We start from the raw sequence: 13,626 nt of genomic DNA, 5'->3' as shown, positions 1-13,626 counted from the left end.
AAGATCTAACACTAATTAGCATTTCCAAAAAGTATATGAACAAATAGATACTTTCAAAACAATTCAGGCATTGTTTTGAAAGTATCCTAAGATCTATTTCATATTCAGGCATTGTTTTGAAAGTAAAATTTGAAATTGTCTCAGATGTTTCATTTTGTAATGTTTTGAATTTCAAAGTTTAATCTGCATGCCATATTGTTTTGAAAGATAATGTGCTAATGGTGAAACAATTTTTTTGTTTTATGATTCCTGGCATCTGTAGAGATACCAGAAAATATTACATTTTTAATTTATTCAATACTTCATTTTTATGAAATGGAGCAATAACATTTTAAATTAGAGCTGTGGTTTTAGTTCTTTCGTAAGAAAATTTTGTGGCAAGTGTGAAATTTAAAATTTTATTTTGAAATAGTTTGTTGTTGCAATCTGCAGGCCAAAATGATTGGTGATGTTTTAAAATATGAAATTCTGATATTATTGTTGACTCTTTCTCAGTAGAACTTTTTTAATGAAAAAAAATGCGTCAAACAGATTTTGATATTTCTACAAAAGATGAAAGGGACAGTTTGTTTTTGAGATTAAACATGCTGTTTTATATCTGATCTTCTTCTGTGAGAGATGTTAAAATACAAGGAACAAAGATTACACAGTATTCAACTTTTTTTTAAAACTTCATTTCTGTTTGAACTCTTTTTTTGTAAATGCATTTTCTTTTTGGCATTTACAAAAAAAAGAAGCAAGTTCTAAGGTGGGTCTAAAAATAATAATAAGTTGTTTTGTTTTTATAGCATACAGCACACAAAATTGTCAATTAAATAAATTAAAGTACATCAGTGTTGTGATCACATTTATCAATTGAATATTGATTCGATTAACTGAAAATTGGAAATATGTTATCTCTAAAGAGAAAAATAAAAACAATAATATAAAGAATCAATTTACAGTTACAAAAGAACAAAATTAATTAATACTAGAAAATCTGCAAAATTTAGATTATGTAATAAGTTTCATAATTATTTAAAATATTCATTTATTTTTGCTTGTCTTGAATTCATATTACAAAGTATATATATGCACTGCCTGCCTCAAAAAGGACATAAAAATATCTAAATTCATTTAAATCTAATATCCAAAAATACAATTTTAATGAACAATTAAAATGCATTGGATTTTACTGTTTTGAATTGGTGGTCACAATAAATGGTGCTTACTGTGGTTACTTTACTAACATATTTTCAGGAGTATAAGTAATAAACCTAAGATAAATTAAAATAATAAAAATCATAATATATATTTGATGTTTAGCAAGAACAACAGGTTTAAACACGGTCATTAATAGTAATTTTCATAAAGTGGCTTGAGATTATAATTACTGAACTTATAGAGGTACAGTACATTTGTTGCAGCTGATTTCATGAAGACACATGAAGTCATTCAAATCATCGAATGAAATCGCTCAAAATATATTGATCATGACATAAATATATAAATAAAGAAATACAGGACATTTAAGTGTTCTGACAACGGTTGTCAGGACAACAGGACAAAATGTAGAAAAATGGGACATGTCCCAAAAAAACAGGATATCTGGTCACCCTATCTCAGTACAGACATTTTAGTAGCAATATTAATCCTATGTTTATTATTTAACTTAGATTAGAAAACAGATTTATGTATATATAAATCTATTTATAAAATTTTATTGATTTTAAACAGTCTTTCTCTAATGAAAACTAGATTTGTATAAACCCTAAAATATCACCTTTAATACCTTAATTCTCCAGTATAAAACAATACTAAAACTGACAAAGATTTTCGATCTAATACTAAGAACTTTATCAAATCAATTAATGTTCCAATATTCGGAATGCAAATCAAACAACAATATATTACAAAACTAAGAAGAAAAATTTAAAAATAAATAATTACTGTGAAATTTCACACCTGCAGTATAAAGTAAACATATATGTAAAATTATTTTACATTGATAATTTAACAACCATTTTTCTGTTTAGCAATAATGTGACATAACAGTTCAGTGTGGGCAATACAATGATGTAAAACGTAAAGGAATGAATTTAAACCAATAAATACCCATAACTTTTTATAATGCTACAGTTCAAAACTATGTTTATCATATACAATTGTATTGTTCATAAAGACTCATTAAAACATAGAGTACAGTATCATTTTACATCATACTTGACGATGTGCCATCATAAAATGCTTGCCATGCATATGACATGCTCTTTTCTTCCTTGAAGTTAATGCATACCGCTTTTGCTTATGACTTGAAAATCTCCAGTGTTTCCAGTATTCTAATTTATTCCAATTGGTTGGCCTTTCTAATGATTGTAGCATCCTGGAGATTAGCACGCACATTGTTCTCTGTCGCATATATGTCAAGGACTGTGGTATGTTTCTTGTTAGTAATCTCATATCTATGCTCATCTAGTCAGTTAGGGATTGTCTAGCTTACATAGGAATTGTTTAGTAGATCCTATGCATTCAAGATCTTTATTGAATCTGTCATCCCTTATAGGAACTTTGTATACCCCGTAACCTCTCTTTGTTGACCACATCTTTTTCATTGCAAAGTAGTTTGTAAATCGTGACATTATGCCGAACTGGCCTCTTGTTTAGCAGCTAATTCTTTGTATAACAAGTTCATATCTTGGTCAAAATCAACTAAGATGAGCATAGGGTTGCTGGAGTATGTTACATTGTTTATAAGGGAAGATGGTTATGTGAGGCTCTGGATAGGTCCGAACCCTCACTAAAATTCGCGAAAAATAATTGTTTTAGAGAAAATAATATATTAGTTAGAAATAGCTTTTTATTTTATGAAAACGCGACGCTAGACAATAGAAGACTTTTAAACAATAGAAGAAAGTAAATCCGTCGACCATTTCCGGTTGGAGATCGAATTAAACTTCGATTTTGACCTCTCCTGCGCACCCGAAAGGTTTCGAATTGTCATCAGGTGACGAGGAGAGACCAATCGGAAAGGTGAATCTGAGAGAAAACAGATAAAACCCCGGAAATTCGAGGACGCGACGGCTTCTCTGAAAGTTCCAAGTGACGGACCTGTTGTTGTGTGTGTGTCTCGCACCCATCTTCGTCTCCATCTCCCGACCTTGGATCGACATCTTTCCACCAACGGAAGTCGACCGCATCGTCCCGGAGTCGTCGAGACGTGATGGAATGGTTCATTCTCGAACAAGGGACACTCCTTCAAAATGGGACTAGCGTGGAACCACAGGAGAGGAAGACCCAGAGGCCGCAGAGACCGCAGCCGCCGCAGAACTTCCAATATTGCAGAAACCTTGTAAGCTTCTTTCGTGTTTAATAAATGGTTGTGTTGTTTGTAAACGAGGCATCTATCTCTGACTCAACTGCTTCCACATGTCGTTGATTGTTACCGCTCGGCAATCCAAACGGCAAGGGAGACGATGACGATACATATCACATATTATCGTTCATCGAAAGTTTTTATTTCTCCCCCCTTGGCCCCACAGTTAGAACCTGAAAGTTTGTGAGTTTTGTGACATATGGCTTCACCACCGCATTTACATAACTGCAATATTTAGGTTATTAATTCATAGTCTCTGCAAAAAAAGAATATCTTTCTATTGATATTTAATATAGTTCTTTTAATTTGTAGATTTCTTTCAAATAAATTAGAAGGTGATTTATTTCCTAATCAAAACTATTTAAAAAAAAAAATACATGTACAAAGTAAGAGAAATTATACTACTAATAAATAATTTCTTATCTGAACTTAAATAAATAACCTTAATTCTAAAAGTCAATATATATATTTTATATATTTTTTTATAGTATTAAATATTTTCAGAATAATTTTAATTCTGTATTCAGAACTACAATGAAAAAAAAAACAGATTGAATTAATGTTTTATTTTAGAATATTTTTAATAATGTTCACAACTGTGTTTTTATAATTCTGAGAATGAAATATTTTAATTCCATTATTTTAAAAATATTAAAAGTCTTAAAATATTTTTTTAATTGACTTTTTGTATTAAGCTGTTTTTTAAACTTTCGTTTTATGAGTATTCTGAAAATTTTAATTTAAAATCACAAATGTATGGATTGATTATATGATGACACTAAACAAAGATATGACTAAAGTTTAAACTATGTTTATCTTTAAACTGATCAAACTAAAATAATATTTTCAAAGTAAAAAGTTTAAAAAAAAACAAAAGTGAAAGTTGTTCTATAATAATATATTTTAAATTATATCTGATATTCTTGATATATCATTTGAATTATTTGAAGCAGTAAGAAAACAGTGAATAACTAACATAATAATGTAGAAGGGAAAAAAAACATAGTAAAAATTAAAATAAAAGTAAATAATTAATTGGATTATATGTTCTTAAATACAGTATGATTTTACATTTCAAATAACATTATTAATATTATTTATATAATATTTTGACTGCATTAATGCAGAAAGTATTGGATTGTGAATAATTGTACAACTTAGAACAAGAAGGGTGTATACCAACTGACATTCATTTTGCATAATAAGACAAATCGGTGTGTAACATTGTATTGCATTAATAATAAGTCAGATAACCTGTTACATGTGTTACTGAACTTAATGAGGCTTACCTATCAGCAAATATTCTCCAGCTTGTGAAGTTTGTTTGATGTTAGCTATTAACTCCATAGGGATATGCCTTTCTTGCTCAAAAACTGACCATTTTTTTCCACTTAAGTTTATAATTACTGTATCTAATGACAAGATATATTGATAGGATATATTGGCAGAAAAAANATCGACCCCCTAGCTGCATTGACCCCCTAATCGACCCCTAGCTGCATTGACCCCCCAATGATGTTGCATCGACCCCTGAGGATCGATATCAACCACTTTGGTGACCCCTGATTTAAATTATCTTAAATAAAAATAGATAAAAGGTAGATTTTTTCCCACAAGTTCACAATTTCAGTTGCATTATTATGTTAAAAATCTGAATAATAATAAAACTTATTTCTATTCATATTAATATTAATATTTTATATTTGGAAAATATTGAGGATATAAAAATTTATTTTCAAAATTAAATTTTGAAAATAAATTTTCAAAGAGAATATAAAGAGAAAATGTTTTATTATTATTGATCTACAACATTCTTCTAATTAACAATGACTTAGAATGATCTACTAAAATGATATTTATAACTTTACTTTCTTTCAGAAATAACACCAATAAAGAAAATGTTATCATAAAGTTATAGAAAAATATATGTGAATTTTAAAATGATACAAATTAAATTTTTCAGTAGTTACAATAATATTTAAATAGAAAACAATAAAAATATTTTAAAAGAAATAAATTTTATCTAATATATCATTTTGGAAATGAAGTTTTTGATAGTTTTTATTTTGGCTGAAAGCATACTTAGAATTAGAAAATTATCACTATCATTAGTTTTCTTTCACCTTTCATATAGGAATTTCCTGATGAGTCAGGTCAAAGAGATCGTGGGACTTTAATGATGAAGAGCATCACAATTTTTGGAATCTCATCTATCCTTTGAAATGGAAGTTGAAAGAAATGATGTATCCAAGAACTATCTTGAAAAACAGTTAAACAATTAATATAGGCAATAAAGGTATTATTTAAAAGTGTATTTAAGAACAAAAATTTATACTTATCACTATTTATAACTTTTATTTTTTTGTAATAATTATATCTTCCTGTAAGTCTTTCTCTCCAATATGTAGATAATTATTAAATGATGATTATAAGAAAACATAAAATTATATTTGTTAAAGTAAAATAAACATAGCAACTACTTCAATTTTAATATAATAGAATGAAGACAAATGTAGATTGTGTGTTTGTAAAATTTAAATTTTGTTTTGAGTACATAAAACAGTTTTCAAAGTTCAAACACATTAGATCATATTCAGGAGTTCAAATCAAGTTACAAATGATTAAGTGCTAGAACCAGGACTGTAATCTTTATGTATATGCAAGTTATTTTTTCTGTAAGGAGTTCAAGTTTTATATACTGACATTTGTAATCTATCAATATATGGCAAAAATATAAAATTAGAATCTGATCTATAATGTTTATTAAATATTTTAGTGGAAACAAAAAAGTTGTACAGTAATTTTATTGTATTAAAAAGAAAAAATAAACTAGGAACACAGTAAATACTAAATGTAAATAAAAATAATGTTAATGAGATCTTTGACATCACTCAGATTAGCCATAATTTAAAATTTGGGAATACAGTGGAGCCTCGATTATCCGATCCCCGATTAACTGACACCTCGGTTAACCGACCGTCCTAGTCGGCAAATTTCAAATGTCCGCTAGTGATGTGGTGCTACAATATTTGGCTACGTCTTGGCTACTTTAATATTATTTTTACGTGTTTTAGCTGGCAACACTCATTCGACCATGAAAGGGATCCAGTATTTAAATGAGACTTAATTTTCTAATTTTTAACGATACAATAGCGACGATTATTATTTTAAAAAATTTTTGTTAGGCTTAATATTGATGAAAATTCAACGCAAAGTAGGTTAATAGCGATATACTAATTACATGGGATATAATAATGTACTATACTAATGGATTTTTTCATACTTTTCGGTTATCCGACTTTTTAATTATCCGACCAACCCCAGTCCCCAATTGGGTCGGATAATCGAGGCTCTACTGTATATGGTAAAAGAGATAATATTAAACATCAATCAAAGCATTCATCACTCAAAGAATTTTATTTCTAATTTTAAAGTGTTTATATCAGAAAATGCAGATTTCATCAAATATTTGGAACCATAATAGGAATATATCTGGAGTTGACATCACAACTTTTTTGATACAACTATTTTTACTATTCTAAAAATTCTGGCATTGTTTTTCACAGATTTTGTACTGCAATTTTCAAATTGCAGACCCTTTAAATTCCCATTGGCATTCAGCTGTTTGTTCTTCTTTAATCTTGAGAATGGAATTGGATAAATAAAAGTTGAGATAGCTTAGGGGCAGGAGACCCCAATTAACTGTGTATGAACCTTAGGTCTGGACAAAAGTTATGTGATTTCAATTCAAAAACTTTCTCCAGAACAATCAGATGACCAGTATGACTCTGTTGCTATCAGGAAAGGTATGTACAGGGGCAAAACACTACTAAATTTCAGAGCATATATTTTAAATTAAATCAATTAAAAACATGATGATGTCAGAATATGTTTTGTTTATATAAAATGCTTAAGATTTCTGTAAAATTACATTAAATTCAAACAGTTATTTTACAATATAGTAGTGTCTCCTTTCTTTATATGTAAATTAAGATGTTATAAAAAATTAATTATAGGAATAAATGTAATAACAATTAAGAAAATAACAGATAAATAATTAGCAAAATATGTAGATTAATATGAGTAACAGATATGTAAATGAGCAGAAATTATTGTGACAATGAGCAGAAATCATCACAATTCTGAGTTGCAATTTTTAATCATATTTTAAATTTATTTAATTTAAAATGTATGATCAGAATTTCAAATTATTAGTATCTTGCCCTTGAAGACCATACTTTTCCTGACAACAACAGAGGCATGCTGGTCATCTATGTTATTCTCTTTCAGGGAAAATTTTTGAATTGAAATCATGTAACTTCTGTCTGTACTAGAAGTTTGTAAATAGTTAATCAAGGTCTACTTCCCTAAGATTTCCATATCAGGCCTATTTTAATTAAATATATACAATAACTCATATTTATGCCTATATTCTTAAATTATATATATATAAATATATATATATATATATACANNCAAAAGTAAGTATACAGTTGAGAAAAACAGAAATACAAATGTTTGGTGTTCATTATTATTATTTTTATTATCTTTCTTAATTTATACATCAAAATAAATGTTTTTTCTTCCTACTTTCTCCATGCATGTTTTTTTCCCATAATAACAACTGTATACCTACTTTTGCACCCCCCTGTATATAATTATTTAAGAATAGACAAAAATTCAAACAAACATATAAAATTTATACTTGTAAATAAGAGTTATTGTATAAATTTATTAAAAAATATGATGAAAGTCCTGTAAATAAAAAATGATTGAAACCTAAATTTTACAAATAAGGCAATTCTATTATTTTATTTTGCAAAGTGTTTTAACTTTATTTAGGAAAAAATTTACATGGTGAGTCTCAATGGAAATTTATAATTAATATTCTGTTAGTACATCCATTTGCTAAAATAATTTTAGCTGTATTTCACCTCAATTCTTGCACAAATAGATATAAACATTAATAAATTGCAAATATCTAAAAATCTGGTAACAATTGGAGATATAAAAATTCATTAAAATTTTTACTCTTCATTATTTTCATAATGTTCTTAAAAGATTATATCTTACTTTTATTAACTTTGTTTTTATTGGGATGTAATTTGAAAAAAATTGTAGACCTATAAACTCCCACTGTTGTCCATCTGTTCTTAATCTCAAGGACAGAGTTAGATAGATGAAAGATGAGTCCAGATATAGAAACCTTAGGGGCAGGAGGCCTTGAGTAACTATATAAGAATTTCTGATGCAAACCAGAAGTCACATTATTTCAATTCAAAACTTTTCTTCTGAAAGCAGATTATTGGTATGACACTATTATTAATTAAAGGAAAAGTATGATGTACAGGGACAAGCCACTAGTAATTTGAGGTGGAGAGCATATACCATACTTTCCAGCATATAAGACAACTGGGCATATAAGATGACCCCCAACTTTTACAGTTAAAATATAGAGTTTGGGATATACTCGCCGTATAAGACTACCCCAGCCAACCCTTGTATCCTATTACCGTACCTCCTTCTCTGCCTCTTAGATCTTACACATGTGTGCCTGTGCCACTTCACTGCACTCCACAGGAGTGAGATCTGAGAGGCCGAGAAAGAGGTACAGTAATAGGATATATACAAGGGCAGGCCAAACGGGAGAAAGATGTGTGTTTTTCTGGGCACAGCGCTGCTCTATCTCTATCCGTACCCCAGGCGTCCCGGCCAACTGCAGCACCTGCCCTGTAAGATGATACCCGGCATATAAGATGATTCCTGACTTTTGAGAAGATTTTCCAGGGTTAAAAAGTCGTCTTATATGCTGGAAAATACAGTATTTTAAATTAAATAAATTAAAAATATGATTAAAACTTGCAGCCCAGCATTGTGATGATGTCACAATAAATTATCGCTCATTATAGTTTTAATTCATCTTCCTTCTTTTAAAAATTGAAATGCTATGTTGTGAAATTATAAAAATCTAGTTTTAGTTTCATTTCAGTCAGTATATGTACTGAAAAAAAATGACTTTCATATTTTATTTGAAAATGATTTAATAGTTATCTAGTTTAATTCAGTATTTGATACAAAAATTAATTAAAAGAATAATTAATTAATAAGTTTATTCATTTCATTCACTATTATGTATTAATTTCAAGTTTTCCTGTAAAAAATAAATGTAAAATGGAATTGACCAATAATCCGATTTATATTTCAAAAAAAAAATTTTTTTAAAGCTTTTAAAATAGATTAAAAGATAAAATTTGAAAATTATCATCGTTTTTGGAATTTGATAATTCTGATATTGTTTAAATAAAACAAAAATTTTAATAAGTGAGGAGTTCTATGGAAAAAGGTATGTACCTAAGTTAATTTGATGTTTTCAGGAATTCTGAAAAAATTGTTTTGTTATGAAGTGAGTAAAGTGTATATGTTCAATATGCTTTAGTAAAGTGTTTATGATAGTAAGGGAAACATCCATATCCATAAAACCTTATTTGATACGCATAATAAAACACTGAAAAGGTATCTAAGTACACTTGAGTTTGCCTCGATTACTTATATATGAACGTTTGTTGCAAACTAGAAGTCACATAAAATAATTAACACTAGAGTGTAGCGGCATTACAATTACAATTTATTAGCATAATTAAGAAGTACTTGCTAATAGTTTTGATGGCTTATAGCCACCATCCTCAGGCAAAAAACAAATTGAATACAATTAATTTTTGAACATTTGGTTATTTGACAAAAAGTTTTTTTAAAAATTAACTAGGCACGTGGATATAATGCAGAACAAAATTAAATTAAGTTAAAATGTTTTTTTTTTAATATTATATAAGTGCATTGTAATTCATGTCAAAACCTTTAAAAGTTTAGTAATATGTATACATGATTATAGTACATATATAAACATTGAATTACAAATTAAATTGTTTGAATAAGATTACCCACAATTGCAGGATTTCTGTGGTAGGTTTATTGCACAGTGTTACAGCAGATATTTAGAGGTTCTCCCATATAAATAACTTTCTTCTATCATTGCACTGCTTAAGTAATTTGGTGTGAACCTAAAGCGGTAGATAACCTTGGTCTAGTATCCATTTAGATAACTCAGTTGCTGGTCTGTTGTTTTTAATATCATCTTGATGTGATGTCCTAAGATATGGGACTTTAACATTCTAGCAGTAACTTTAATGTAAATAATTTCCTCCCCTGATAGTGTGTGTTGTAATGGAATTTTGTAGACTTCTGATTTTTCATTTTTCAGTTAATATGATAGTGTCTCGATCATTACATAACACTCTTTGTAATGTAGTTTGGGAGCTATAGACAAAGCAAAGCCATGATTCCTAAAAAGATGTGCTATTCTCAACAATATGGAGCCCAAAAACAATATTGAGGGTTGTACTACCCTCAGTTCATGCTTGCTGCAGAAGAAAGTCTGTGGGGAAAACGTATTTTTGACCTGATTATAGAGGTAATGATTCTTACAATTACTACGGAAGTCATGTTTTTTTAATTCAAAATTTTTTCATGAAAGGACTTACGAGGGCTGTTCGGAAAGTTCGCGGCCTCAAATAGAACAACAAACAAAATAATGTTAAAACTTTTTCATTTTTCAATGTAGTCTCCTTTGTTAGCAATGCACTTATTCCAGCGATGTTCTAGCTTTTTTATGCCATCACAATAGGTCGATTTGTCAAGGTGTGCAAAATACTCGTTTACTTCAGAGATGACTTTGTCATTTGAGTGGAATCTCTTTCCAACCAAGAATTATTTTAAATTTGGAAAAAGGTGGAAGTCACTGGGGGCCAAATCAGGTGAGTACGGTGGATGTGGAACTAATTGGAAGCTAAGTTCGTTTATCTTTTGTTCAGTGATTCTGGCATTATCGTGGTGAAACAGAACCTTCTTCTTCAAGTGTGGCCTCTTCGATTTCTTTCTTCAGTTTTTCCAAAAGTATACAGTAATAGACAGCATTGATGGTCTTTCCTCTTTCTAGGTAGTCAATAAAGATGATTCCTTTAGCATCCCCAAAAAACCGAGGCCATCACTTTCCCCGCTGATGGAACTGTTTTTGCCTTCTTTGGTGGTGGCGAACTGGGGTGTTTCCATTGCTTCGACTGTTCTTTTGTTTCAGGAGTGTAGTAATGGATCCACGTTTCGTCAGTAGTCACAAACCGACGCAAGAAATCCCGTGGGTTTTTCTTGTAGAAGTCCAAACACTTCTTTGACATCAAAGTGCGAACACGTCTTTGCTCAGCGGTCAGCAGATGCGGCACCCAACTTGCTGAGACCTTCGTCATACCCAAATTTTCGGTTAGATGTGGTGCACTCGGTCGACAGAGATGCCTGTTGTCTCAGCTATCTCACGCGTTTTCAAACGGCGATCTGCTAACACCAAATCGTAAACTTTGTCGATATTTTTTTCAGTGACAGCAGTTGACGGCCGTCCGCTGCGAGGGTCATGTTTCACACTCTCTCTGCCAGATTTAAAAAGGGCTGTCCATTTTTTCACAGTGGTGTACGAAGGAGCAGACTCTCCCAAAACTTCATCCATGTCAGCTTTGATTTGAGATGCGGTCAACCCTTTTTTCGTCAGGTATTTTATGACCGCACGAGTCTCCATCTTCTCCATTTTTGACAAAGCATGTGCACATTGACTATCTGCTAAGCTGTCGTGGCAAAACTTTATGACAAATCAAGCGGAAATTGGTATCGTATCTTTAGCAAGGATGACTGAATTATTCCCGCCAAAAATTAAATTGATCGCAGCGCCGCATATAGGCAAGGCCGCGAACTTTTCGAACAGCCCTCATAGATAGATGACTGGCATGACTCTATTGCCAACAGGAAAAGTATGATGTACAGGGGCTTGCTAACAGGAAAAGTATTATGTATAGGGGAAGACACTACTGATTTCAGGTGAAGACTGTATAATTTAAATTAAATAAATTATAATAAACATTATGAAGCCTGATACATTGATACCAAACCAAATGATTGTTTAGTTTGTTAAATAAATTAAAAAAATATGATTAAAAATTGTTGCCTGGCATTGTGACAATGTCACAATAAATAATTTCTTGTTAGAAATAATTATTTCAGTTTTTATTCCAAACTATGAAAGATTAATAAATATTCATTTAATATATTTAAACAATGGTGCCAAAACTTTTTGATTGGCAGGCCAAATTATGCATAAATCATAAGTTCGTGGGCCAGAAATATTTTTTATATTCTATACATACAAAAAGTAATTCTGTTTGTATTGTTTATAAGTGATGTGTCAAATATGTTTGCAGCCAGATTAACATGTGCCATAGGCCAGATTTGACTCAGGGACTGTAGTTTTGGGCATCACTGTACTAGAATTTTATAAAATTGATTATTTGCAAATAACTCCAAAGATATTATAATATTATCCCACAATATATCTTTCCTGTATATTTCCTACATTATGATATGATATTGCAATAATTTATTTATAATTAGCATTAATAATCTGAAATATTTTTCTTTAGTAATTAGTAAAAAGAAATAATTAGTTTCAGATATAGAAATTAGATTAAACAAAAAAATATAAAAAATATCTATTAGTTTTTTAATTGTAATAATATAATATAAATAAAAATCTTAATAGTATGCATTTCTTGTCATTTATGTCAAATTTGTGAATTTTATTTATCTTTTTGCTTAGTATTGAAGAAAATCAATAATTGTTATTGGTAATGATCACTCATTAAAATTAATTTATTTTTCTTCATGAAAAATGACATAATTCTCTTTCTAACCTGTTACCGGTGCGTCTACTACGTCGTAATGAACCAAAAACGTTTTTGTTTTGTTTTGGTTCGTTTTTGGTTCGTTACGACGTAGTAGACGCACCGGTAACAGGTTAGAAAGAGAATTATATTATTCTCCGGTGTGGTGGTAAAGAAGTGTAGAAAAATGACAATGAATGATATTTGATTTATGTGAGGATTGATAAACTGTAACTTAATTTGAATAACCCATGAGTTATTTGTGTTTAAAAGTCAATTTGAAAGTAGATGCAGTTTTTATCGGAGTGTGAATTATCTTCCAATTTTTGACTCATAATTGCAAGCTCATTAAACAGTTCTTCGTCTAAAATCATCAAAACCACAGAAAACATATTCTTTAGAAAACATAGAAGCATTCTTTGTGCACTGTATACATTCATCTGTCATTGTGATTCTTCCCAAAAAGCACTGAAGACATATGTAAGTGTGCCTTGCCTTTAGTTTTCTATTGTTTATTTT

The 13,626-nt window shown here is 29.7% G+C and overlaps 1 protein-coding gene across 4 annotated transcripts in view; it reads left to right on the top strand.

The window, feature by feature from the left end:
• LOC111618245 (serine/threonine-protein phosphatase 6 regulatory ankyrin repeat subunit B-like) overlaps positions 1-13,626 on the top strand; it is a 97,059-nt gene that overhangs the window by 34,748 nt on the left and 48,685 nt on the right. The window contains exon 2 of one of the 4 annotated variants that reach the window (XM_023359731.1): positions 5,487-5,648. The exons of the other annotated variants lie outside the window; for them this stretch is intronic. The gene's annotated coding sequence lies outside the window, so the exon portion shown is untranslated. The remainder of the gene's footprint in view (positions 1-5,486; positions 5,649-13,626) is intronic. 4 annotated transcript variants of the gene reach the window in all.

The sequence above is a fragment of the Centruroides sculpturatus genome, unplaced genomic scaffold, assembly GCF_000671375.1.
Source record: "Centruroides sculpturatus isolate CEXI.00-Female unplaced genomic scaffold, Cexi_2.0 scaffold205, whole genome shotgun sequence".
Taxonomy (NCBI): domain Eukaryota; kingdom Metazoa; phylum Arthropoda; class Arachnida; order Scorpiones; family Buthidae; genus Centruroides; species Centruroides sculpturatus.
The sequence above is the reverse complement of the archived record's forward strand: the minus strand, read 5'-3'. Positions and strand labels throughout refer to the sequence as shown.